General features: G+C 53.1%; 1 non-coding gene across 1 annotated transcript; it reads right to left on the reverse strand.

The window, feature by feature from the left end:
- Window positions 1-13,343: 13,343 nt before the first annotated feature.
- On the reverse strand, window positions 13,344-13,425 carry TRNAF-AAA. Its single transcript has one exon. It is a non-coding gene; the product is annotated as a tRNA-Phe (tRNA).
- Between the last annotated feature and the right edge of the window lie 14,016 nt (window positions 13,426-27,441).

A 27,441-nucleotide genomic window follows, 5' to 3' on the forward strand; every position in this document is an offset into this window, starting at 1 on the left:
GCTGCACAAGTCATAGATTCTGTGGCTTCTGCAGTGGCCACTGCAGCTGACTCCATGGCTGCCCCAGCAGCTGGCCTGGGGGCAGCCTGAGCAGTGGTTCCAAGGGAGGCAGGCGCAGCCACATCTCAGTGGCTCCTGGCACCTGTCCCGAGGTGGCCGGAGCAGGGCTGGCCTCTGGGGCTCCCCTGACCTGGCAGCATCTGGAGTGGCCGTGGGTCCCCGGGGCTTCTCTCCCAGTACATGGTGCCATGGGCCCCCTGGACTCCCTGCGCCCACAGCTGGTGCCACGGACCCCCTGGGCCTCCCTCCCCAAGACTCAATGAGGGGTATTTATGGTATAAGTTATGGCCGGGTCACAGGCAATGAGCTTTTGGTTTTTGCCCGTGATCTGTCCATGACATTTACTAAAAATACCTGGGATTAAATCTTCGCCTTCCTCATTATCGATCAAATAAATCGAAACGCCTCCACCTGCAAGTGGATTTAGCCCAGGACCCTCAGCGTCAGCAGCTGTTATGCCCCCACTGAGCTCTCTGGTCAGGTGTCCTAGCGCTGGAAGCCTCCTTTTTAGATCCTAAAATAGCGTTTTTGCACTGGGGGGGCTGAAATTTTGGACCGGACATTGTAGCTGCACCGTTATTTTACTGAATTGCTTCAAAACAGCAAGTCAAGAAAGTCTCCTAAGTGCCAGGCTCTCTGCCATGGAAACAGCTGCCCCTGCTCTGCAGGAGTCTGTGCGTTCCACACAGCAACGTACACACCTGCTCCACACTGAAGGGGGATCAGACAGCGACAGGATTGGTAACACAAATACTTCAGACTATTAACTCCAGGTCCCTTCCTTTCTTTAACCCAGGATGTGCCAGTCACCTGGTAACCATGGTGTTATCTTCACCTTAAAATACCTCTCAGTACATTTTCTGTGAGCCCTCCACCCCCTGCCCTCCCTGCAGCCAACCCCTGTCTCCAGCCAGCCCCGCACGCCCCGGCTCCAGCCAACCCCTGCTGCACCCCCCTGCCCTGCCTCCAGCCAGACCCTGTCTGCAGCCAGCCCTGCATCCCCTGCCCTGCCCGCAGCCAGCCCCTGTCTGCAGCCAGCCCTGCACCCCCTGCCCTGCCCGCAGCCAGCCCCTCTCTGCAGCCAGCCCCGCACCCCCTGCACTGCCTGTAGCCAACCCCTGTCTGCAGCCAGCCCTGCACCCCATGCCCTGCCCGCAGCCAGCCCCTGTCTGCAGCCAGCCCTGCACCCCCTGCCCTGCCTGTAGCCAGCCCCTGTCTGCAGCCAGCCCTGCAGCCCCTGCCCTGCCCGCAGCCAGCCCCTCACCCCATGCCCTGCCAGCTGCCAGCCCCTCTCTGCAGCCAGCCCTGCACCCCATGCCCTGCCTGCAGCCAGCCCCTGTCTGCAGCCAGCCCCTGTCTGCAGCCAGCCCCGCACCCCATGCCCTGCCTGCAGCCAGCCCCGCACCCCCTGCCCTGCCCGCACCAGCCGCGTCCTCCCTGCCCTGCCTGCAGCCAGCCCCACATCCCCAGCCCACAGCCAGCCCCTGCCACACCCCCTGCCCTGTCTCCAGCTAATTCCTGCCGCACCCCCCTGTGGCCCCACCCAAAGCCAGCCAGCCAGCCACACACCCCCAGCTGTGCACACCCTGCCCTGTCTCCAGCCAACTCCTGCCACACACCCCTGCCTGAAGCCAGCCAGTCCCGCACTCCTCTGTCTCCAGCCCTGCCAACCCCGATGCACCCCGCTGCGTCCCTGCCTGAAGCCAGCCAGCCCCACACACCCCTGTCTCCAGCCAGCCCGGCACCCCTTGCCCTGCCTGCAGCCAGACCCTACCTCCAATCAGCCCCTGCCCTGCCTCCAGCCGGCCCCATGGCCACTGGTGCCCTGCAGTTCCCAGGGCAGTAACCCTGCACACCTGCTTCAATGAGGGGGGCAGGGAGCAGCTGGGACCCACACATGTGCACACCCGAGGGTGACCAGACAGCAAGTGTGAAAAATCAGGACAGGGAGTGGGGGGGGTAATAGGATCCTAGATAAGGAAAAGACCCCAAAATTGGGACTGTCCCTATAAAATTGGGACATCTGGTCACCCTAGCACCCCCCCAGGACTCCTGAGTTCCATTGCTGGGTTTCCTATTGGTTCCACTGCTGGTTGTTTTCCTTTTCCTGGGGGACTCTGGGCAAGTTGCTCCCCCCTCTAGGGCTCCGTCCCCAGCAGGCAAATGGGGATTTCGTACCTTCCCGCTATTGGAAAGTGCTGGGAGAATCCCCCAGCCAAAGCTGCTCTGACAGAGCTAAGCAGCATCTGACCATTCAAGGTCGGAGCGCACTGCCCAGGAGGAGGAGTGTCTGGCTCTGGGGTTTCACTTCAGCCCAGTCGATAGAGAGGGGCCCAGCCATGGGGTTTGGCTCAAGAAGGCCAAGTCTCCAATTTGTTAAGGGCGTTTTGAATTCCAATCCTGTGCTCCAAAGTGCTTGGTGTCAGTTGCACATTTTAGAACGATACTCTCCACTCCATTTTCCAAATCATCATTCATATTGTTTACCCACCTCCACTAGGCCTGGAACTCTGCCAAAGAAGGAAAGAGGCTGGGTTTGGGATGATTTGTTCTTGACAAATCCATGCTCACTTGTCCTAAGAATCAAATTATCCTGTAGGTTCTGCTGACAAACTGAGTGTTTAAGAATGCATTGCAGTATCTCTCCAGCTATGGAAGTGAGGCTGGCTAGTCTGTAAGTCCCAGGGGTCTCTTTGTTCCCCTTTGAAAGATAGGTCCTGTCTTGTTCATGGATGGGAAGATGTTCTTTTTCAGGGATCTCAAATGAGAACTGAGGCACAACACCGGGTTTGTTAAGGCCACAAAAATGGAGGCAGGAACCTCTTCTCTCCTGCTGGCAAAGAACCCCAGGTACCGAAAAGACAGAGACTCACATCCCTGAATGGGTTTTAGAAAAGGCAATGGTTAAAAAGTTTGGCCCCGACCATTTCTTGTTTCCACAGACTAGACATTTTAGCAAACTTTAGAATTCCTTGGTGCTAAACACCGTGAAACTCCCCTTTCTCCTTCACAGAGGGCTTTATCGCCCCTTATCTCACTCAGGCTCACGACTGCCCAGAGCTCGAGAACTGTCCCTGTTCCCATTGGAAAGATGGGGAGGAGCCTGAGGTATAGAGAAGGGAAGTGACCTGTCACCAGATGGATCAGACTGAACAGGTTTCAAACCTCCAGGAGGCTCTTATCTTCTAAACAGGGACGGTTGTTTTCCAGTAAAATCACTAAAAGGGAAGGAGAAAACTCGAAAGAGGTTCCTCCTGGCGCTCACGTCCATAAACCCGAATACTCTCTCAGTCCTCAGAGAAAGACCTGGAGAAGGAGACTTGCTGCAGCAAAGCCACAGGGGTCTCTGAGGTTTCCCTGGCCCCTCACCCCTGTCCTGCCTGGCTGATGTCAGCATCTCTCTGTGAGGTCACCACCTCCCCACCACCTTGGGCCAATAGGCTGAGGTCCTGCAAAAGGCCTTTGTGATGTCACTGCCACACCCCTCCCTTGCTGTGCCAATGTCCTGCCCCTGGCCAGGCACTTTGCAGGTTTGAGCTACTCCCTGGGGATCACCCCACTCAAGGAGCATTCGTTCTAGGCAGAAAGCCGGCTAGACAGGGAAACATCAGACGCTGCCCCCAATGCTACACTCAGTTTTTCAGAAATTACTCGACTTTATGGCCAGAAGAGACCATTAGAGCATCTAATCTGACCCCCTGCATATCACAGGCCTCCTGTAGGACACAAGAGCTACTTTGGGGGCAAACACATTCCAGAAAGGCATCTAGTCTTCATGAAATGACATCAGGAGATGGAGAATCCACCACTTTCCTTGGTAGCTTGTTCCTATGGTGAATCATCCTCACTGTTGAATATTTGTGCCTTAGTTGTAATATGAATTTGTCTCTTTTCACCTTCCAGCCATTGGGTCTTGTTATGCCTTTCTCTGCTCGATTAAAGAGCCCTTTAATACCCAATCCTTTCTCTCCATTAAGGCACTTCAGCACTTCAATGAAGTCACCTTTCAATCTTCTTTTGATCGGCTAAACAGGTTGAGCTCTTTCAATAGCTCCCTAGAAGACATTTTTCTCCAGCCCTCAGAACATTTTGGTGGCTTTTTACTGCTCTAGCTCCAATTTCACAATATCTTTTTCAAATGAGGACACCAAAACTGGAGGCTATTCCAATATCAGTCTCACTGATGCCGTGTCAGCTCCTGTGATGTTATTGACATAATTTGTAACTGTACAGATCACCATTGCAACCACTGTTCTATTTTTGCCGCCAATATTGTAGAAAGATTGTCGTGTAAGGGATCTATGGAGAGGTTCTGATTGGCTGATTATAATAATGCTATCTCTGGATGTTTCAGAGTAGCAGCCATGTTAGTCTGTATACACAAAAAGAACTGGAGTACTTGTGGCACCTTAGAGACTAACAAATTTATTTTAGCATGAGCTTTCGTGAGCTACAGTTCACTTCTTCGGATGCATAGAATGGAACACACAGACTGGAGATATTTATACATACAGAGAACATGAAAAGGTGGAAGTATGCATACCAACAGGAAAAGTCTAATCAATTGAGATGAGCTATCATCAGCAGGAGGAAAAAAAACCTTTTGAAGTGATAATTAAGATGATCCATAGAAGGTGTGAGGAGAACTTAACATAGGGAAATAGATTCAATTAGTGTAATGACCCAACAATTCCCAGTCTCTGTGTAGGCCAGAGTTAATTGTATCTAATTTGCATATTAATTCGAGTTCAGCAGTTTCTCTTTGGAGTCTGTTTTTGAAGTTTTTTTGTTGGAAAATTGTCACCTTCAAGTCTGTCACTGAGTGGTTAGAGAGGTTGAAGTATTCTCCCACTGGTTTTTGAATGGTATGATTCCTGATGTCAGATTTGTGTCCATTTATTCTTTTGCGTAGAGACTGTCCGGTTTGGCCAATGTACATGGCAGAGGGGCATTGCTGGCACATGATGGCATCTCTAGATGTGTATCATTTTTGTCGTTGACGTTATGACTATTGGCTCTATGCTGTCTGTATTTCAAACTTGTGATATGCTTCTGGGGAACACCCCGGACAAGTTGGTGTCAGTTCTGCCTAGCCTGCTTGATGGCCCATTAAGGACCATCAGCTCTACAATCGACCCATTGAGAGAAGGCAGATACACCTTGTGACTCAGCAAGGTCTGCAGGGACCTGCCTATGGACAGAACTCTAAGGTTTTTCTGTGCCACGTGCTGGATAGAGTGTCCTTGGGACAAAGAAAGCAAAGACCACATGGCAAGAGACTAGAAAAGGCTGATGCCTCATCTCTATTTTGTCTTCAATCCTGCTTCATACCTGGAGGGACTTTGCTACAAACTGAAGCTCTGTACAAAGGACTGAATGACCCATCCCAGTGGGGGATGTACTCCAGAGACTTGATTTGAACCTGCAGTTTATTCCATCACTGCTACAAGCCTGAACCAAGAACTTTGCCATTACTGGATGTGAAAGGTTAAAATCCATGTGCATTTTACATAACAACCTGGTCTATGGATTGTGCCACCTCTTTTCCAGACCCAAAGTCCAGCGTATGGTCAAGGGACCAGAGGCCTAGCAAATAGTGATCAGCTAAGAGAAAGCTGGGTAAACAGAAAGCCTTGCTTGCTAAGATAGGCCTGGTCAGCAAATTGCCAGGTGTTGGAGCTAAGAACTAAAGAATTGTGTCTTATTCAGATTTGCAGATTGAGCAAAGAATCCCTGTTCCTATTGTGTTAGTCTCTTCTGTAGGGAGACATTTTTCCCACAGAGCCAACCTTGAGTTTATGAAAAGTTGGCACATGTCAGTATAAGATATGGCATCCTTCCACCTCCCTTCCCAGGGACCAATGTCTGCCATTAGACACACAAAAACAATCTTTATTGCCATATACTTTCACTGTTTCTTTACTTTAACCCCTAGGAATGTACCTGTTGGACAATCAAAGGAGTTGCTCCATTAATATGGACCTCAAATCATAATTCAACATATATATTTTATACTAATAACATATTATCAATGAAATGTTAACTTGCTAACTTGAGACCATGGGTGGAGGCATTATATAACCTGTTAACCATTGGCTACTGTGCTATCTTGTCTTGCTGCAAAATCTATCCCAGGGTTTGGAACTGCCTACGCCGTCACTTTCCCCCACCCATGGAAAATCTATATATTCTATTGTAATTAATTAACAGTGTCTCTGAGCCTAATAAGCAAGGTGACACTCTGCCAGCGCTGTGTGTAATAAACTCCTATTCTTGACCTCTACACAGTGGAGATTTGTGTCCTTCACAGACACCTGCTGAAGAAAGAGGAGATTCAGGATCCAGCTTGGCTGAATGTGTCTCCTCTCCCCACAGCTTGGTGATTTTTGAGGAAATGGCGAAGACTGCCTTTGCCTAGCTGTACATCGCTTGCAAAAGAAACAGGTCTTTTTGGTGACAAGTGTTGAAAGGAGCCATTAGACAAATGTGGAGGCAGGAAAAATGTCCCCTAACTGAACTGGCATCTGTGGATGCTAAAGTCACAACACAAAATGCTAAACAGTATATGAGCATGGCTGGTGTCAGAAGAGTCTCTACCAAAGCCTTTTGCCACCAGCAGGGGCGTCTCTGTGCGCAGAACTCCTGGTAGCGTGATGGCTGCAGGCAGTGGAGAACTCTATTTTGGCATCTCTTTGTTGGTGAACATCTGCAGTGGCTGTTTAAAGGTCTCTGGATAGTGATCTTTGTGAAGAGCTGGCTGAAGTGTCTTCGTAGTAACCAGGAGATCCTGGCTTGGCCTGCCAGTTCTTCCTTGCAAGTCTTGAGGGAAATGGGGAACGTCTGTAGTTTGGAATTTGCAGGTGTTGTCCTGGACCATCAAATGGAACAGTTGCAAATACTTTCTTGAGGCAGGCACCATGGCTTAGATGGCTTAGCGCACCTGTCTAGTAAACAGGAGATCCTGGGTTCAACTCCCAGTGGTGCTTTGTTCTATGGCTTTTGTCTGCTCTGCTCACATTTTCCTGTGTCTTTCCGGGAAACAGAAGAGACCTCCCTTGGTATCCCTTGGCTGGAGAGTCTTGCCCGCATGCTCGGGGTTCAGCTGATCGCCATATTTGGGGTCGGGAAGGAATTTTCCTCCAGGGTAGATTGGCAGTGGCCCTGGAGGTTTTTTGCCTTCCTCCGCAGCATGGGGCAGGGGTTGCTTGCTGGAGGATTATCTGCTACTTGAAGTCTTTAAATCAGGATTTGGGGACTTCAACAGCTGAGTCAAGGGAGAGAATTATTTCAGGAGTGGGTGGGTCAGCTTTTGTGGCCTGCATCTTGCGGGAGGTCAGACTAGATGATCATAATGGTCCCTTCTGATCTTAAGTTCTATGATTCTAATTGCTTGCTAAGGAAAAGGCTTCTTTGGAGAGAAGCATTGGAAAGAATCAAATCACAAGCCTGGAGTTGATGAAAAGGCTGCTGTGATTGGCATTAGCATGGTGGTTGCTTCAACTACAATTGCTGCAACACGAGAGCCTGCGCCACACGTCCTTGTGATTCACTGGGGATGTCTGCACACAGATGTCATGTCATCTTCCTTTTGATTGTCACTGATGAAAAATGGAGCCGCTGGGAGAAAAGTCCCAGAGGCACCTGCCAGGTAAAGTGGAGGTTAGAGATGCAGCACCCAGTGGTGCCTTGCCAAATGTGTCCACTCCTCCCACCTTTTGGTCAATCTTTTGGGGAAACAGAGAAGACTGCCTCTGCCTTGCAATGCTTCCAAAAGAAACCGGTCATTTTTTCTGACAAGTGTTGGAAGGAGGCACCTAAGAAATGTGGAGACAAGGAAAAGGTCACCATAACTCAACTTGCATCCATGGCTCTTGAGGCCACAATGCAGAGCACTAAGCATTGTACAACCACAGCTGAGGACAGAAGGGTCTTTTCCACAGGCATTTTCCACTTGCAGGGTCCTCTCTGTGTGCAGAATTCCTGATAGTTTGATGTCTGCAGGCCCTGGAGTTCACTATTTTGCCATCTCTCTCACTGTTCCAGTGAACATCTGCTGTGGTTGTTGAAAGTCTGTGATGGGATCTATGGGATGCAGCCTGAACAGTGGGACCCCTGAGCTCCCTCTCACACTATGATGCTGTGAGGAGCTGTGAATCTCTGGCAGATATTGCACTTACACAGACATCCACAGGTAGGGACACATCCAACTGAGTTACATGAATGCTTCTCCCAGCCACTCATAACACTAATGACAGAGAGCCTCCCGCCAATTCCCCCCAGCTCTGCAGCCTTGCGCCCCTGGATCATACCATCTTGCCTTAATCAGAAGCCTGATCAGTGTGAGTTTATTACGCAGGGTCCACCCATCCCTCACTGTGAATCGTACATGAACCAGCCTTGTAATGGAGCTGCGATTTCCCAAGAACTTCAAGCAAAATACACCAGTTTAAGTACAGCATAAAATAGATTTATTAACTACGGAAAGATGGAGTTTTAAGGATTATAAGTGGTAGGCATAAAAGAGCAAAGTAAGTTACCATGGAAATTAAAGATAAATTCACAATCTAAACTTTACACTTTATTACACTAGGCCGTAGTTAGGTTATGCACACAGGAAGGCTTAATGCTCGAGCTGCAGTGCATGCTGGGCAGGCTTAAGGCCGGGCTCCCCATGGCAGGAGAGAAGAAGAAGACTCGGCCCCTGGAGGGGCAGGCTGGGGCTTCCTGGATCCCATTTGCTCACAGGCAGTGCCCTGCCCCTACTCCCAAGTCATTAATGGCGCCCCCAGGTCAGCCAGAATGGAGCAGCGGTTTTCACTGCACCAAGTCCACTTATGGCTTACAGGCAACTCCCAGACCCACCATCTCGGCCAGAAAGGAGCCCACTAAGCCTCGCCATTGCTGCTTTTCCTTCCCCCCAGAACCCCGCTTCTCCTGGGCTGCAAGGAGCCACCCCTGGGAAGCCAAGAGGCAGGCACATGATTCTGCCTCCCAGGAGCCAACCGCACCTCCTCAGGCTTTGCCAGAATGAATGGTGATGCTCTACTAACCCCACTGAGCCGCAGTGAGGTGCTTACTTTCTGCCCTGCCTTTCTCAGCTTGACTCTCCTCTTTTGCCCCATTCCTGCCTCACTTCCTCCTTTGGCAAGTCACGCAGAGGAGGCCAGCAGGAAGAGCCGGCCTCCACCGGCCAACCTCCAACAGCAGAGGAGACCAAGCCACAAGCCTCCAAAAGGTGACACGCCGCACTCTTCTAGGTTCTCCAGCCTGATGCCAAGGTGCTTTCTCCACTGCTGTCATCACCCTCTGTCATGCAGGGGTTGGAGTTATCCCAGGGACAGGCCAATAGGAGAAGGAGGAGGCCTTCCTGAACAGCAAGGGGATCTGGCAAAAGGAAGCCAGGATGTTTTTGAACCAGGGACCTTTTGCGTGTTAAGCAAACGTGATAACCACTACACTACAGAAACTCCATCTGTTTGGCTCTTGCTCACCCTGACACAGACCGATGGACAAACCTGGAGAAAGTGGTGGCAGCCCTTCAATAGGTCAGCTGGCAGAGCAGAGGACTGGAGCGGGCTCTCAGGAAGTCGTCCTTACGTCGCCCTTGTGACTCCAGCTTGAGGGAGAGCTTCTTTTTCTTCCCCTTGCTGACAAAGAGCAAGAGAAGAATGAAAGGTCAGGTGGGCCAACTCGGTGCAGAAGCCCATGCTGCCTTTTCCTGCTGCATAGCCTGAAATGAGGGACTCATGGCAGTTAAAGGCACTGCTGCACTTTCAGAAAACATCCCACCCATGCACAAAGGGGGATAGAAGAGCCTGTTAGTCTAGCACGCTCCCAACTGAACTACTTCAGCAGCTGCTCAGTTTCTTTTTGGCTTCCTGCTTTTCTGTCTGGGATGTTGTTGTCAGCTGTGGCACAGAAAAAGGACGTCATTGCGAGCGGCCCATGAAGACAAGATTCACTTTTGCCTTCCTTGCTCGGCTTTACTCGCTTCCTCACCCTATTCCTGCCTTAGTTCCTGGGTTACCTGAAGGCGATGGGGGGCCAGCAGTACCAGGAGGAAGTTGGGCAGCTAGACCCTGGTGGCAAAAGTCCTGCCGCCACTTGCCACCCCACTCTCTTCTCCCAGCGTCACATATTGGCCACCAGAGACTTGGGGCCTAGCAGCGCAACGGAAGGCAGTGGACAGAGCCACTCTCGCCTTGAAGCTCCAGCTCATTAAACCACATCTTCAGTCGCTGATGGCCAATGAGAGACCGACATCGCTTGCTGTTTTAGCACTTGGAAATGCCATGGGCCAATCTTTGGATCTCTGTAATGCTGCGCTTTAGTTCATGGGGGAAAGGAGAGAGAAGTGACCTTTGAACAAAGGGCCTGGGGTTAACATCCTAATGCTGTCTCCGACTGTAACACTATTTAATACCTGCCCACCCTGTGCTGGTGACAGTTCCATTTCTAGATGTTAGTACATTTCAGTTACTGTCAAAATTAAAAAGTTTCTATATGCTTAAAGAAAATGCATTTGTTTTATTTGCTTATATATGGCATGAATAAATACAGGTTTACAGAACCTAGCCTGCAAATTTATAATCTTATATGACAGAGAAAATCATGCATCAAAATTGTGCGTCAAAATCATGAGCTGAGCTACAAATGCAATGAAAAATAAGATATTCAAAATTTTAACATATGCGGGGGGGGGGGGGGGCACCGAAAACATGTCTTGCCTGGGAGAGGCACTTGGTGTAGGGGAGGCCCTGTCAGGGAAAGCAGGAGTTAGTCTCGCACGCCTATTTCCAGGCTGTAATCTGTGGGCGCCCTGCTCTGGGGGAGGGATTGCAGTAGCCCAGACTCAGGGCTGGAACAGGCCCCGGATTGAGGGGGTGGCTGCAGGGTTTGCAGTGCTCTGATGTCTCAGACAATGTGTCTCCCCAAAGCCTCCGATCTGCGTCCCCAGAAGGCTCCTGCGCTGCCTCCACTCCTTTCACAGTCTACAGCAAGGAGCAGCAGCAAGGATCAGGGATGAGCCATAGGCACTAGGTGGGGGGCGGAGGGTTCAGGAGCCCAGAGTGTTTGCCTGTCTGGGCATTTTGGCTGAGACCTCAGGGACACATTGTGAGGCAGAATCCCAGGCATCTGTATGAAAGGAGCATAAGGACGTACGAATGGTCAGACTGGGTCCATCTAGCCCAGTATCCTGTCTTCCCATAGCGGCCAAAGCCAGGTGCCCCAGAGGGAATGAACAGAACAGGGAATCACCAAGTGACCCATCCCCTGTCACCTATTCCCAGCTCCTGGCAAACAGAGACTAGGGACACCTTCTCTGCCCATCCTGGCTCAGAGCATGTCCTCCATGAATCGATTTAGCTCTTTTTTTGAACCCTATTATAGTCTTGGCCTTCACAACCTCCTCTGGCAAGGAGTTCCGCAGGTTGACTGTGCGTTGTGTGAAAAAATACTTCCTTTTGTTTGTTTTAAATGGGCTGCCTATTAATTTCATTTGGTGACCCCTAGTTCTTGTGTTATGAGAAGGAATAAGTAACACTCCTTATTTACTTTCCCCACACCAGTCATGATTTTATAGACCTTTAGCATATTTCCCCTTAGTCAGCTTTTCTCCAAGCTGAAAAGTCCCAGTCTTATTATTCTCTCCTCATATGGCAGACACTCCATACCCGTTTCTGAACCTTTTCCAATCCCAATACATCTTTTTTAAGATGGAGCGACCATATCTGCACGCAGTATTCAAGATATGGGCGTACCATGGATTTATACAGTGGCAATAAGATTTTCTCTCTTATTCTCTATCCCTTTCTTAATGATTCCCAACATTCTGTTCGCTTTTTGCCTGCCACTGCCCATTGAGTGGATGTTTGCAGAGAACTATCCACAGTGACTCCAAGATCTCTCACTTGAGTTGGAACAGCTATTTTACATCCCATCGTTTTATATGTAGAGTTGGGATTATGTTTGCCAATGTGCATCACTTTGCATTTATCAACATTGAATTTCTTCCGCCATTTTGTTGCCCTTTCACCTAGTTTTGTGAAATCTCTTTTTAGCTCCTCCCAGTCTGCTTTGGACTTAACTATCCTCTGTACGTTTGGATCATCCGCACATTTTGTCACCTCGCTGTTCAGCAGATCGTTTATGAAGATGTCAACTAGTCCCAGTACAGACACCACTAGTTACCTGTTTGCATCCTGAAAACTGTCCATTTATTCCTACCCTTTGTTTCCTGGCTTTTAACCAGTTATTGATCCACGTGAGGACCTTCCGGAGGTGAACGTAAGCTGGTACATTCCGGTATGGGGTACTGGCAAGAGCGGGTACGCTGTGCCAGCCCGGCCCGGCTTCCCCAGGCTGGTGATTTAAAGGGCCCAGGGCTCCCTGCAGCCTCCCAAGCCCCCCTGGCGGAGCCCCGGGGAGCAAATCACTGCCCTGGAACGCTGCTCTCTCCCGCGCTACGAACACAGAGCAGGGGCGGCGGGAGCTTCCTTACAGTGGGGGGGTCACTATTGTCTGAACTGTGGCACTCCCATGAAAACCCTTCCCCAAGGACCCCCACTCACACCACCTCTCCCCCCGAGGCCACACCCACAGAATGCCTCTCCCCCCCCCCCAGACTCCCCCTTTCCCCCTCCATCATTTGTCCTAACAACCAGTTAAGAGGGGTGGGGCCACGGCCCTCTAAACCCCCTGTTCCAGCACCCCTGACACAGAGCTCAGCAGCAGCGGTGTGTGTGTGTGTGTGACAGAGGCTGCTGTGCTGAGCTGAGCCAGTGAGGGAAGCGGGGGCTGATGTTGGGGCTGCCCCCTCCCCCTGCCTTAGGACTGGTTGCTTGCAGCAGCTGTCTGAACATAGAGACAGTGTGCGACACACTCCCTCTCCCCACACACACACTCCCTCTCCCCACACACACACAGTCTCTACCCCGCCACGCACACTGCAGTTGAAAAGCAGCTGGCAATCTAGTAAGATGCCCATGGAACGGTGGGATAGAGAAACCTGCATCATGTGATGCTGTACCAGCCCATGAGGCATTGCAAACCCTTTCCAAAGCACCCTGCAGCCAGTTGCACAGCTACCCACAGTGCACTGCTCTCTGTGGCCATCCAAGATTCTAGCGTGGATGTGCTCTGGTGACACAAGGGGCATAGTGTGGACATGCAACAGCTGTTTAATTAAAACACTTTAAAGCTGCATTACCCAATAGTGTGGACACAGCTTGAGAGTGAGACAAGACCCAGCTCCTTTGAAACTAAAGAACCACAACTTTCTCCATAGTTAGCAGGATTCAAACCTGCGCAGGGAGACCCCAATGGATTTTTAGTCCACCGCCTTAACCACTCAGCCACAACTACATGGTTGAAATGTGTCTCTCACTGCACTCTAGTTCTGTTCTCACTGAGTGATCAATTCCAGTTGTTTCCTCAGACCAGCTGCCTCAGCACACACACTGCTGTGCCATTGTATAAGTGTGTCCATGGCTGAACTGCAAGAATTCCTGCTCATTTCCCTTCTGGCTGGAGCATGAGGAGAGTATGTTTGTGGTCAATGACGTTGCTGTAGATTGTTGTCCATTTCCTGCCTTGATCATTCAGACAGGCCCTTTCCTGCCATATCCCCAGCACATCAGTGATTGCAATAGCAGGGGGCAGGTTTTCTCTGGGGCACTGAGATTTGTCAGGGGGTTGGTGGCTCCTTTCTTTCCTCACCCTGGAGTAAACTCAGCTTTTAATTCCATCCTTGATGTTTCAAGGAATAACAACAGACGACCGAGGAAAGAGGTGGACAAGTGGGTCTCAGGGGAGGGGCAAAGAGGTGGGGGTGGTGGACAGGGCAGGTCAGGGGAGGGGGTAGAGAGGTGTGAGCGCTGGGCAGGGTGGGTCTCGGGAGAGGCAGAGAGGTGGGGGCGGTGGGCAGGGTTGGTCTTAGGGGAGGAGGCAGAGAGGTGCAGGCGGTGGGCAGGGTGGGTCTCAGGGGAGGGGCAGAGAGGTGGGGGTGGTGGCAGGGCTGGTCTCAGGGGAGGGGCAGAGAGGTGGGGGTGGTCCCTTAGAATCACTGGGGACATTGGGGTTTGTCCTTTTTGTTTTACCTTTTCCTCCATCCCTCCCTCCTTTCTCTTTATCCCTTGCTTCTTTTGTCCTTTCTCCTGTTCCCCTCCCAACACCAGGAGGTGTGTGTGGTTGTGTGTGTGTGTGTGTGTTGCAGGGGAGGGCTCTGCAGCTCCCACTGTGGGAGGTCCACACAAAAATGTGGGGCTGAAATAGTGCTCGGGCAGTGATCCCACCAGTGACCTGGGCCGTCCTTTGGGCTCTCTGGTGAGAACCCTCAGCCTCCCGTCCTCAGTCTCTACCCTGATTGGCTGAGCAGGGGGTTATTGACAGGGAGGAGACTCAGGTCTTGTTCTCTTTTAAGACCAAGGAAATAAGTCAGAACCAGTTCTATGTTTGATGGATTTTGCTGCTTCTCTGCATTAATGGTCTCTGAGCAGTTCATGATTCTCTCTAACATTCCAGTTCTCAAATACTTGCTGACTAATTGCTGTGCACTGTTGTTGGTCTGTAGCTCATGTGAGAGCACTTTATTCAGGTCATTCAATGTATGAAATTCAAGATCCGATGGTTAGTTTGAAAATCAGGGCTCTTGGGTCCTATTCCCAACTCTGCCACTGACTGGCTGTGTGACCTCAGACAAGTCAATTCTCCTTTCTCACACGTAGCTTCTCCCTCTTTCAAGTAGGGATAATAATGATCGGCTCCTACCTAGCTCAACACACTCACTCTTCCCCAACACACACACTGTCTCTCCCCCCCCACACACACACAGTCTCCACACTGCAGTTGAAAAGCAGCTGGCAATCTAGTAGGATGCCCCTGGAACAATGGGATTGAGAAACCTGCATGACTGAAAGTGCAGCCATGGAGACACCACACACCAGCCTTGCCTAGCAGGGGCAGGGGGGCGAGAAGGGACATCATCCGAGCTCCCTGCATCCAGGTCACTTTCCTCAGCCGGGCTGCGTCAGGGGAGGGCAGAGAGCAGCAGCTTCTGATGCTCCCCTCACAGCCCAGCCCAGGTGGGGACAGTGACCAGGACGCATGGAGCACATAGTGCTGCTCCTCGCTCCCCCCACCCTCTGTGGGGCCACGGAGGAGCATTGGGGCAGGGGAGAGCAGTGAGCACCTTTGCACGGCCACACGGTGCCCTTTGACCCCCTGGAGACCTGGGCGGCTGCCGGGGGCCCCACCCCTAAGGCCGGCCAGGCTCCCCAGCACGAACAGCAGAGACACAGGGAGACTGGCCACACACTGAGCAGAGGTAGCCTGGGCGGCTCGTAATGGAGGCTCGGGGGGGGCTCAGCCTCCCCAAACCTTGCGTTGCCAAGGGGGCAGTGGGGCCCATGACTAGGGGCCCTGGGCAAATTGGGCCCCCCTGCGAAACTCTCCCCCATGTTGGCCCCAGGGCTGGAGGAGCTCCCACTCCCTGCTACGGCCCGGGGGCTGCAGCAGGGGCACAGAGCTTCTCTGGTCTCGGGGCCGCAGCGGGGCAGGGGTAAAGGAGTGACAGGGTGGGGCCAGTGGGGGAAGGGGTGGAACAGAGGTGACAGTGGGTGGGGCCATGGGTGGAAGGTGTGGAAGGGGGCGGAGCCACACACAGAAGTGGGGGGGGCAGGGTTCCGGTGCTGGGGCCCCCGCACTTGTTCTCCCTTTCCCTGGGCTTTGGCATCACTAGCCCCTGCTGAGTGAGTAGGGGTCAGTGGTCCCCAAAATGTGGGGCGTGACTCCTAGGGGGACACAGAGGAACATTCATGGGGGCACCTCAGGGCCTGAGCCAGCCCCCATGGAGGGCAGGGAGGGGGCCCCACTCAGCCCCACTCTGTCCCAGCTCTTCCCCAACCCCACCCTCAGCCTGGGCCCCTGGCTCCCAGCCCGTCCTCGACCCCCTTACCCCTGTCCGCACCCCCCTCCCCAGCAAGCAACGGCCCCACTCCCAGCCCCGGTTCTCGACCGCGGCTTCCGAGGGGCCACAGCCATGGACACGAGGGCGCAGTGTGAAATGTTTGGGGACCACTGGGTTAGGGTGACGTCCTCAATCACTTCTCTGCAGTCCAATGAAAGCGATTCCTCACCCACCCACCCCTCCGTCAGGACGGCCTAGGTACGTTCTGCTGCCCTTCACTCATACAGGAAGGAGAATAACATTTCATTCCACTCAATCCTAAAGTGATTTGCAACCCACCACCATCCCAAACTGGTCATTTTGGGGAAGCGGCACCACCATGCTAGGCAGAGTAGGGGTGTCTATGCAAACACGGCCTGTTCCTGAAGTCTTCCCACAGCTCCTCACTAGATGTGAGCGGGGAGCTCATTCAGACCCTGCTTATGCTTAGTATTAAAAAACTCCTTATTGTCCCTATCTCTGCTGGCCTTAGATTTCTCCTCCCGTCCACTTCTTGATAGCTCAGATGAGGTGGCCGAGTGGTTAAGGTGCTGGACTGCTAATCCATTGTGCTCTGCAGTGTCCATGCTCTGGGTGTGTGAGTGCTGCCTAATGAGAGTCCCAGACACCTTATCTATCTAGGAGCTCTTCTGCTCTTCCAGCTGTTCAACCAGCCCCTTCATCCCACAAGCATTGCAGGAGTGGGGGAGGGGGAAAGCCACTTCACAGGCATTCAGAGAGGGAGAGGAGACAAGCAGGGGGATGGGGGGAGTGTAACAGACCTTTTGGGCATACAGATTATACGCAGCACACAGATCACTGCTGCTCCTACAACAGGGTAAGTTCTGAAGCAGCATGTTTCTTACTTTGCCCATCTGCCAATTTTGATGATTATCAATGGAAATATTTTGCCACTGGGTTCTGTGTTTACACAGATATTGACATTTACCAACAAATACGTAATTCTTCCAGTCCTGCCTAGTCTGCAGTTGGTGGGTTTAGAGGGACACATTCACTCTCCCCACCCCCCATGCCAGGCCTGTGCTCTCAACTTTCCACACTGCTGGGATCCTTCCCTGGTCTCCCCCCAGACCACTGCCCCACCCCCACTTCTGGGATCCCCTCCCCACACTGTCCAACTCCCCTGCTGGCAGGATCCCTTCCTGTTCCTTTCATTTCCTGTCTCCACTCTGGGCGAAAGCTCTGCACAGTGTGGAAGCAGGGAAATAATTAACAAGAATTTGAAGGGATCTTAATGCATGTCAGTTAGTTAGCAAGAGTTAGGCTAGCTGTGACCCTAATGACGTGAGATTTGTAGAAGCGAAGATAGTGTGAGGCAGAGAATAAACTGTGTGAAAAGTTATTACGACCTTGCAATAGATAACCAAATATGCAGGCTTGCTTTTTTCTAGTAGTGAGACAAATAAGATAGCAGAAAGGCTTATGTATAAACAAATGCAATTGTTTCTCTTTACTGTCTGTATTATTGTTAGTTATTGTCTGTAACAAAGGTCTAAATGCTCGCTGTAATTGTTTACCAATTGAGAGAGACCTGTCCGGGACAAGGGGCAACCCTGTTTCCTAGGACACTCCCTCCCTCTACTGTAATTACTAGAGAAAGAATAAAGTATTTGATTTTGCTGCACCCAAACAAAAAGTGAGAACTGAGTTTTTCTCTGACAACGGTTCCCACAGCAGAAGTTTAACCCAGGCCCCCTGGGTGAAAATGAGGAATCCTGACCACTAGCCCATATGGGAGTCTGTGTAGGGAATCCCAGTGGGTTCTCTCAGGCACTTACAGTTTCTGGGTTGGTTTGTTAGGCTATAAGGTGCCACAGGACTCTTTGCTGCTGTTATTAGCACAACTCTCTAAGCCAACCCCTCATGAGCGCAGCAGGGACTAGCGTGACCGGATGTCCCGATTTTGGGGCCTTTTTCTTATCTAGGCTCCTATTACCCCCACTCCCTCTCCCGATTGTTCACATTTGCTGTCTGGTCACCCTAGCAGGGGCTGAACACAGGGCTGCATTAACCCTTCAGGTGCTGAGGTTTCCCTCACTCCATCCCCAGGGCCTGTGATCAGGAAACAGACATCAGGGCTCCCAGGTGCTGCACATACTGTGACTGAGATCAGACCCCATATTGCACTAGGTGCTGTACAATCCCTGGCCATCACTGACACCCAGGGGGTTCCCCTCAAGTTCCCCGAGCCTCTGCTGCCCAACTTCTTCTGACTCCATCTGAATCACACACACACACCCCGCAAAAAACCCACCTTTCCAAACTGTCCTTCTTTCCCTGCCCCCTAATTCTGCTTTCACACCCTGGGCCCATCTCCTCTCTTCGTCCCTCCCCGGGTGATCAGAGATGGAGGCAACTTCAGCCACTGGCGCCAGCCCCAGCGAGCGCTGCAGCCCGCCCAGGGGGGTGTTTGCAGACACAGGAAGGGAGCAGCTGGGGATGGGGGTGCTGGGAAGAAGGAGGCAGGAGAACTAATTCCAGAGACCCAACATGGGGCAGCTCCTGGGGGCGGGGCTCTGGTACAGCCCGTGGGCGGGGCAGCTCCTGGGGGCAGGACTATGGCACAGCCCAGGGGCGGGGCAGCTCCTGGGGGCGGGGCTCTGGCACTGGCCAGGGGCGGGGCAGCTCCTGGGGGCGGGGCTCTGGCACAGCCCGGGGGCCGGGCAGCTCCTGGGGGCGGGGCTCTGGCACAGGCCGGGGGCGGGGCAGCTCCTGGGGGCGGGGCTCTGGCACAGCCTAGGGGCGGGGCAGCTCCTGGGGGCGGGGCTCTGGCGCAGCCCGGGGGCGGGGCAGCTCCTGGGGGCGGGGCAGCTCCTGGGGGCGGGGCTCTGGCACAGCCCGGGGGCGGGGCAGCTCCTGGGGGCGGGGCTCTGGATCATTGTGACGCAGGAGCCCGGGCTCAGCAGCTGCTCCCTGGTGGCCACGTTCTGCCAGCAGCGCTGGAGCCGCCCGGGCCGGAGCGGAGCCGCTGTTCTCAGCTGCAGCAGGAGCTGCCCCCAGCCCCGCTGGGTCCAGGTGGGGACAGAGCCTGGGGCCCGGGGCTCCCCTGGGTGCGGCTGGCGGGGCGGGGAGAGGCCGGAGCTGCAGGCGGGGAAGGGCGGTGGGAGGCCAGGCGGGGGGTTGATCGGTCTCTGGGCACCAGGGGAGCCCCGGGGCAGAGTGTGTGTGTGAGTGTCCCGGGCCCAGGCGTGCGCATGGGGGGAGCCCCGGCACCCCAATGCCCTGAGCCCCGGCTGGGGAGGCTGCTCCCCCCCCTCCCATGGGGGCTCCGGGGGGGGGAGGAGGCTGCGGCGGCTGCAGGGGGGTGCTCGGCCCCCCCCGGGACTGACCCGCTGCTGGCAGCTTGTGGCGCCTCCTCCGCTGAGCTTTTCCCCGGGGGCGGTCTGGGCGCAGCTGCGATCAGCTGTTTGCTGGGCAGGCTCCGCTCCGTTGCTCCCCCCCCCTGCTCCCCTGGGGCTGAGTGAGCCCCCCCCAAACAGCCCCAGGGGTCGGTGGGGGGCGGGGCCAGCAGCAGCAGAGCCCCCCCCCCACTCCCCTGGGGCTGCCCCGCCCCGCTCGGGCTGGGGGCTCTGCCAGGGCCCCCGCGTGAATCGCTGCTCCCTGCCCGCCAGGCTCGGCTCCGGCCCCAGCAGCGGCGGGTGCCCCGGGGAGCCCAGCTGGGCTGGGGCTGGGGCAGGGGGAGGTTGGGGGGAGAGGGGCCGAGCTGGGGGCGGGGCGGGGGGCGGAGAAGCCCAGACCCCAGCAGGAGCTGGATGGAGGGGGTCAGGGGAGCCACCCTGAGGTGGGGAGGAGGAGAACCCCGGACCCTGGCGGAAGATGTGGGGCTGAAGTCCCCGGCTCGGGAGCCCCAGCCACCTTAGTGGCACAAGTTGCAGGGCTGAAGCCCTGACCCCCCTCTGTGTGGAGCTGGCCTGAGCCCCTCTCGCTCCCATCCCCCCTGTGGAGCTGGCTTCCACTCTCCGGCTGTGGAGAAATTCAGCCCAACTCTCCCCATGTTGGTATCTCCATTTCCCCCCCCACCATCACCCAGCCGTGGATGGATTTAGCCCAGGAGGCAGGGTCAGTGTTGGCCCCATTGGGCAGGTGGGATCTAGGGCACAAAGAGGTGAAGTGACTTTCCCAAGGCTAAGCAGGGAGTCTGTGGCAGAGCAGAGACTCAAACCCAGAAGGCCTGAGCCTGAGTCCTGTGCCTTAACCACTAGGCAACCTTCCCCCCGAAGAATGAGGGGGGATTTGATAGCTGCTTTCAACTACCTGAAAGGGGGTTCCAAGGAGGATGGATCTAGACTGTTCTCAGTGGTAGAAGATGACAGAACAAGGAGTAATGGTCTCAAGTTGCAGAGGGGGAGGTTTAGGTTGGACATTAGGAAAAACTTTTTCACTAGTAGGGTGGTGAAGCACTGGAATGGAATGGGTTACCTAGGGAGGTGGTGGAATCTCCTTCCTTAGAGGTCTTTAAGGTCAGGCTTTATTAGATCACTAATAAAAGTGTTGAGTAAGATTGGTCCCAAGACTGATCCGAGGAACTGCACTAGTAACTCCCTCCAGCCTGACAACTCACCGTTCAATATGACCCCCTTGTAGACTCCCCTTTAACCAATTCTTTATTGACCTTTCGGTTCTCATATTAATCCCCATAGTCTCCAATTTAACAAATAGTTTCCCATGTGGAACTGTATCAAAAGCCTTACTGACGTCCAGATCAGGTTTCTCTGCACAATCTACCTTTTGTAACACCATGTTTTATTTATTTATAGTGCTGAAGGCTGGGAGGAAGTGTTAGCAGTAGGCTGAGAATGGCCATGTGGAGGTGAGGGAGGGGATGGCGGACAGTGGGGAGGCAGGAGGATCCGGCATTGGAGGTGTATGTGGGATTGTGTTTTGTAGGAGTCCATGTCTCTGCTCCCTGTGGCCGTGGCTTGTTCCGTACCAAAGCAGCATGTCAGCAGAGCAGACGCACACACCGTAGCTCTGCCTGGAACACGCAGCGTTCACTGCCAGACGGGCTGGGCGATTTTTCAGGGACCCAGCTTGATATGCCTGGCTGGGGTGGGTTCAGTTGGGCGGGGGTCTGGGCTCTGATAGTTTGCGATGTTCCTTTTTGCATAGTCAGTTCTTTCCATTTATTGTTTTACCCCCGCCTATGCCCGAGGCCGCTCTCTTCGTAACTTGCTTCGGTTATTTCACTTCCAGTTTTTAAATGGGATCTAAGAATTGCAAAGCTGAATGAAAGATGACCAAACAGAACCATTTGAATGTCGGCCCAGAGCTGGTAGAATGGTACCTAGTGACGGTCGGCTGTAATGACCGGGTTCCCTACAGTGTTTTCTGGTGGGGCGGATAAAGCAACGTCAAAGAGCCAAATGCGTGTTTGAGGGCGAAAGGGATCGTCAGGTGTTTGCTCTCTAAGGAGCATGTCACCGGCCAGGGCCTGCAGTCTGTCAGGAGAGGTGCGTTGGGGTGTATTTAGGAATCTGAAAATAAAAGGTGAAGACGGCAGATTCACAATATTCAATGAAATCTTGCAAACAATTATACAAATGGACCCTACTGCTGTTAAAACAACATGGTATTAATACTGATTCAAAACTGACATTAAAATTAGGAGAGGAATGCATGAGAAATGAACTGACACCTACTTACCATTTCTTAATGCCTAAAATTTTGACACTCCCTCACAGCATCTTTTTTTCAAAGTGATGCACAGCACACAGTCAAGTTAATGAATGAAAGCACACCCATTATTGACTGCTTTGTGCTGCATGAGCATCTGATTAAGCACCTAATTACAACTGTACCACTGTAAGTGGAAATGCATCAGCCTAGCTTAGCTCCAAGGTGTTTAGATGTGAATGAAAAGTTTCTAAATTAAATACATGGCAGAATGGTTAATGGGGAAAATACACTGAAGTGCCTTTACCCCGTCCTGTTGACTTGTTCTCCCAACTCCCCCATGAGTTCTGGCCTCTTGGTCAACTCAGCTCCCAGTCCCCCATCAGCTGTGCCCTCTCCCAGCCTAACCCATTTCTACTGCAATTCTTCACCCTCCTCATCCAGGTAGGGGGTTGGCGCTGCAGCCCCTAAGGTACCTGCGTTAATCACTGTCTCTCATACTGGGGCTATTTAGATTTCAGGGAACGATTCAGAATTACTGACTCTGGGAGGTGGGAGAGAGGAGAGGCTGAGAGAGCGTTTGCTCTTACGGCCACGTTCAACTCTGGTAGCCTCCATGTTACTTCATCCTCCACCCTCCCCCATGTCTCTGCTCATGTCGGTGTCACCTGATCATAATGCCACTGGCTTCAGCAGAGCTCCTAGACAGGAGCTACATCACGAGGGGGTTACGGTACTGAGAGTAAAATATATCACAAGGAGGGTGTAATTATCCTGAAGTGAAACATTCCAGTCTAGGAAGTGAAAGACTTCAAGTACTTCATTACTTAAAATTACGCTTGAAAGGATTGGATTTTTATTAATAAATTGCAGTAAATGTTAATTTCACTGTACACACACAGATGAAAAAATATTGATATAGGTAATATACAGAAATGCTTCTGGAGAAAGTGGAGTTTGATTTAAGGATATTTACACTGTATATTTTGGGTGTGACATTGACAATTTCTCTTTGAACAGTTCTATGATTTGGCTTTTGGACTCTTAACAGTTACTGTTATTAAATAATTGTTGTCTGACGACCCCCATAACTTCCACAGCTCTGAACATTGAAATTGTAAACATTGAAAAAAGGGCTTAAAAATAAATCTCTATCTCTTGAAATTAAAAGAAAGAAATAGACACAATGAATTTTGTCAAACCCACTTAACAGCAATTGCAATATGCTAGGGGATGGAAATTCACAACTAAGGCACCAATCTTAATTCTGCCCTGTAGGGAGACCAGGCAATTGCCGTAGGGCTACGAATTAGGCATTTTAGTGGATATCGTTCCAGATTACAAATCGGTATGATCTAAAGACACATGAAATCTTTTCCTCAGGATATCACCGTCACTGGGTTGTTTCTCTTAGTGGTAATTCCCAGAAGTGAACAGATTAGTAACATTATCAGTTATGAAGTGGCCATTTCAGATTCCTGGGGAGTGTCGTATTTTGCACTAGGGGCCAGGTCCTTGGAGAGACGGAACCTTGGTTTCATTTTAACTTCTCCATGCTCAGCAGCTTCTGGAATTTGGTTCAAAGTATTTACATGTTTCCGTGCCCTGTTCTTAAAAGTGCTGCTTTAGAAAGTGGGGAAGGGCAGGCGCTGACTGCACGATCCGTAGCTGAGCCCCTTAGATATTTATAGCCCCGGAAGGAGGACGGGGATTGGTGGGTGTCTGGGGATTTAATAATAAACACACAAATATCATTGTTCTTAGTGAATTTTCATCTTCTAATTCCCATAACCCACTAATTATCCCTGGCTGCCCCCGGCAGTCTGGGGAGGGAGAACTAGTCGACTCCTGTGGCCAGTGTGGAACCGAAGGCACAAGGATCTTTCAGTGGCTGACTCAAAGTCACCCAGAGTCAGTGATGAGCTGCAGCCGGTTCGCACCGGTTCGCGGGAACCGGTTGTTAAATTTAGACGCTCTGTTAGAACCGGTTGTCCTGCCTGGGACAACTTGTTCTAAAAGGGCATTTAAATTTAACAACCGCTCCCTGCTGTGGCCCCAGCTCACCTCAGCTCTGCCTCCACCTGCTGCCATGAATGCTCCGCCCTGCTTCTCCTCCCCCGCCCCTGCTTCCCGCGAATCAGCTGTTCGCGCAGGACGCCTGGGGGGGCTGAGAAGCAAGCAGGCTTCCCGCTCAGGAACAGGAAGATGGAGCTGAGGTAGGGGTAGAGGGAACGAGGAGGGCCATGCGCCCCGGCCGGTCTCCAGCCGCGTCCGGCCCCGGCCCTGCCCGGCTCTGGCCGCGGCCCTGCCCAGCCCCGTGGCCCTTCCCAGCCGCCTGCCTCCGGCCCTCCCCGGCCCCGCATCCCTCCCCGGCCCCGAGTCCCTCCCCAGCCGCCCGGCTCCGCCTCCGACCCTCCCCGGCCCCGCGTCCCTCCCCGGCCCCGAGTCCCTCCCCAGCCGCCCGGCTCCGCCTCCGGCCCTCCCCAGCCCCACGTCCCCGGCTGCCCGGCTCTGGCCGCGCCCCTCCCCGGCCCCGCCGCAGCCCAACTCCGGGCCTGGCGGCGGCCGCGACCTCACCTACCCAGATGCCAGGGTCTGGGCGCGGCGACGGCCCCGGCTGCGTGGCTCTGGCGGCGGCCCTCCCCGGCTCCGGCCGGCCAGCCACCCGGCTCCCACCGTATCCTCCGGCTCCGGCCGCGCGACTCCTGCCCCGGCCCCGTGTCCCCAGGCTCCCGGCTCCAGCCATGGCCGGAATGTAGCACCGCCAGCCACGTCCAGGCAGCGCGGTAAGGGGGCAGGGAGGGGGTGTTGGAGAGAGGGCAGGGGAGTGGATAGGGGTGGGGAGGAGTGGATAGGAGTTGTAGGGGTCAGAGGGAAGGGAAGAGGGGGATTGAATAGGGGCAAGGGTCCCGGGAGGGCAGTCAGAAAGGATCAGGGGTTGTCAGGGTACAGGAAGGGGGGTGGATGGGGCAGGGCTTCCTGGGGGGGGCCATGATCCCTCCTGGGGTGAGGAGGGAACCGGTTGTTATGATTTTGGCAGCTCATCACTGCACAGAGTGAATTTCACTTCACTGGATAAAGCCCTAGTTGCTGAGCTCTGCAGAGGGGTGGGGAGGTGAATTCCATCCCCCATTCTTGGGCATAGACCCCCCTCCAATTCTCACCCTGACCTCAGACACTACCCCACCTTCCCCTGCAGTGATGGACCCACTTGATGCTGCCAGAGCCATCTGCCATGGGAGCTAGAGAGGACAGAGGCCCAGCTCCAGAACTGCTCCCCCTGCCCACAGCCCCCAAGCTGTGCTAGAGTTGCCCTGACTTTCCAATCTGCAGATCAGTCCGGGTGTCCCCAGCCCGTGCACCCACCACACACAATCTTTGTCACAACAAACATCCCAGGATTGGGAAAGACCATCTGGGGCTGGCTGCAGTCTCCCATTGCTGCTGTGAGGGGAATGGGGTGGTCCCTCATAGAGGATACAAACATACCCAGGGGCAGAAGGGAAATGTAGTTTCTTCCAGGGGGTTGAAATGTTTGGTTTAGAGTCCTGAGCTCTGTCTTCCTGTTTGTCTCCTGCCACTTTCAGATCTCTTGGAGAGACAAGGTGGTGGAGGTAATTGTTTTAGAACCAATTAAAAATACCTCTTTGCTGTCCTGGGACCAACATGGGTACAACAACTTTCCCCTTTGTACCCCCTCCCCATCTCACCTCCCCCTCAGCTGAGACTGTCCCATGTGATAGGAAAATAAGGGTTCAGTCCTGTCGCTGGATTGGGTCTTGCCAGCTCTAACGGGAGTGAAAGCCTGTGTGCATTAATGACAGCAGCAGCTCTGGGACTCGACACATAGGGAGAAGAGATGGGAGTAAGCAGGTTGTGTTTGTGCCAGGTGTGAGTTACTCAGGTGGGAATTCTGCACCGCTGCGTACGCACAGAATTCACGTCCAGCGCAGAATTTCTTTTTTTTGGCTTGAAGAAGATACGTTCTGCCTGAGAAGTGCTACAGTTCTGCCTTTCACCCACCAGAGGCCCCTGTGGCACCAGAACAGGCAGCAGCCAGCTGGGTTCATCGTGGTGGGAATTTGTTGCCCCCGAGCTATACCCCAAATGGGAGGAGAGTTAGTGGGTGCAACTGGGGAGAGTCCTGAGACACGGCTGCCTCTGGGGTGGGGACAGCGTGGTCATTCTCGACTCGCAAGAGGGTGTGGAAAGGGCACAGGAGGAGCAAGTGTCCCCTATGGAGACTGCCCAGCCCCAGGTTATCCAGTCCCAGACGCTTCTTCCCCCACCATGCCCCAAACCTCTTCACCCCTCCAGCCATCAGTTGCCAGGCTTCCCTCGCTGCGAGCCCTTCCTGCCTGCAGAGACCCTCTGAGCCAGTCGTGTGTCAGGGCTCAGCCCTCTGGCTGCGTCCTCAGGGCACTTTCTTCCTCTCTCGGGGCACCATGCCACAGGGGCCCCACAAAGCTACATTGCTCAGGCTTTGGCTTCAGCCCCGGGTGGGGGCTCAGGGCCCTGGACTTCAGCCCCATGTGCTGGGACTGGAGCTTTCTGCCCTGGGCCTCAGTGAGTCTAATGCTGCCCTTGCTTGGCCCCTGCCCTGAAACCTGCTAGTGGCCCCCAGGAGGCCCAGGACCCCTGGTTGAGAACCACTGTCTTACCCCACGAATCACAGCCATGTTCCGGTTACTGCCAGTCATAGAATCCTAGAATATCAGGGTTGGAAGGAACCTCAGGAGGTATCTAGTCCAACTCCCTGCTCAAAGCAGGACCAACCCTCAACTAAATCATCCCAGCCAGGGCTTTGTCAAGCCTGACCTCATGCCAAAGGGCCAGTCACTTACTGAGGTCAATTGAATCTTAGATCTCACAACAAAGACAACACTTGTAGCCAGTCCTGTAATAACCTGTATTAAGATTTATTTAAAAGGAAAGGAGAGTTGTTTACGAAGTTAAAGCAGGTAATCCTATAGAGGCAGACGAGTTACAGTCTTACATTTCAAAAGGTAAAAGAAGCTTCTATAATAAGCAAGCTCTGCATCTTTTTTAGGACTAACCCAGGCTAATCAGCTGGGGATCTCGTACTTATGCCTAGAAACTTTGTCCCCCCAGAGTCCAAGCAGCTACAGATCATCAGTTCCTTCTATATGGGGTTTTTCATCCCTTTCCTGCCATGTGCTCTGAGTTGCAAACTCAGCTAATGGGAAGTCAAGAGCACAACAACAGTCTTTTGTTGTCTTTAACATCCCATAATAGTCTATCTGGTGTTGATGAACCTTTCCTGCCAGGCAGGGTGTAATGATTCGGCTGTCAATCAACACTCCACCTAGGTAAAGTCTCTCTTCTCTGGTGATTTACAGAGCCACAGAGGCTCCCAATGCAACTAGTCAGATATTAACCCAGGCAGCAACTCACAAGCATTCAATAAAGTGTAAACGCATTCTTATAATCCTAATACCTAATATTAACACAGGTGAGTCAAACTGATTCCACTGTGTGTTTGTCCCTGTTCAATGAAGACGGGGGCTTTTGCAAGAGCTAACACCTCATCTGCCAGTGTCACAGGCAGGCTGGACAGGGATGGTGTCTCTAGCCTCTGTTTGCCAGAAGCTGGGAATGGGTGACGGGATGGATCACTTGATGATTCCGTGTTCTGGTCATTCCCTCTGAAGCACCTGGCATTGGCCACTGAGCTAGATGGACCATTGGTCTGATGCAGTGGGCAGCTCTTATGTTCTTATGTTCACAGTCTGTATGAGGAGTATCTACTCACTTGGACTCCCTGGGGAGCCACAGAAAGG

The sequence above is a fragment of the Mauremys mutica genome, unplaced genomic scaffold, assembly GCF_020497125.1.
Source record: "Mauremys mutica isolate MM-2020 ecotype Southern unplaced genomic scaffold, ASM2049712v1 001245F_np12_obj, whole genome shotgun sequence".
In the NCBI taxonomy this organism is placed as follows: domain Eukaryota; kingdom Metazoa; phylum Chordata; order Testudines; family Geoemydidae; genus Mauremys; species Mauremys mutica.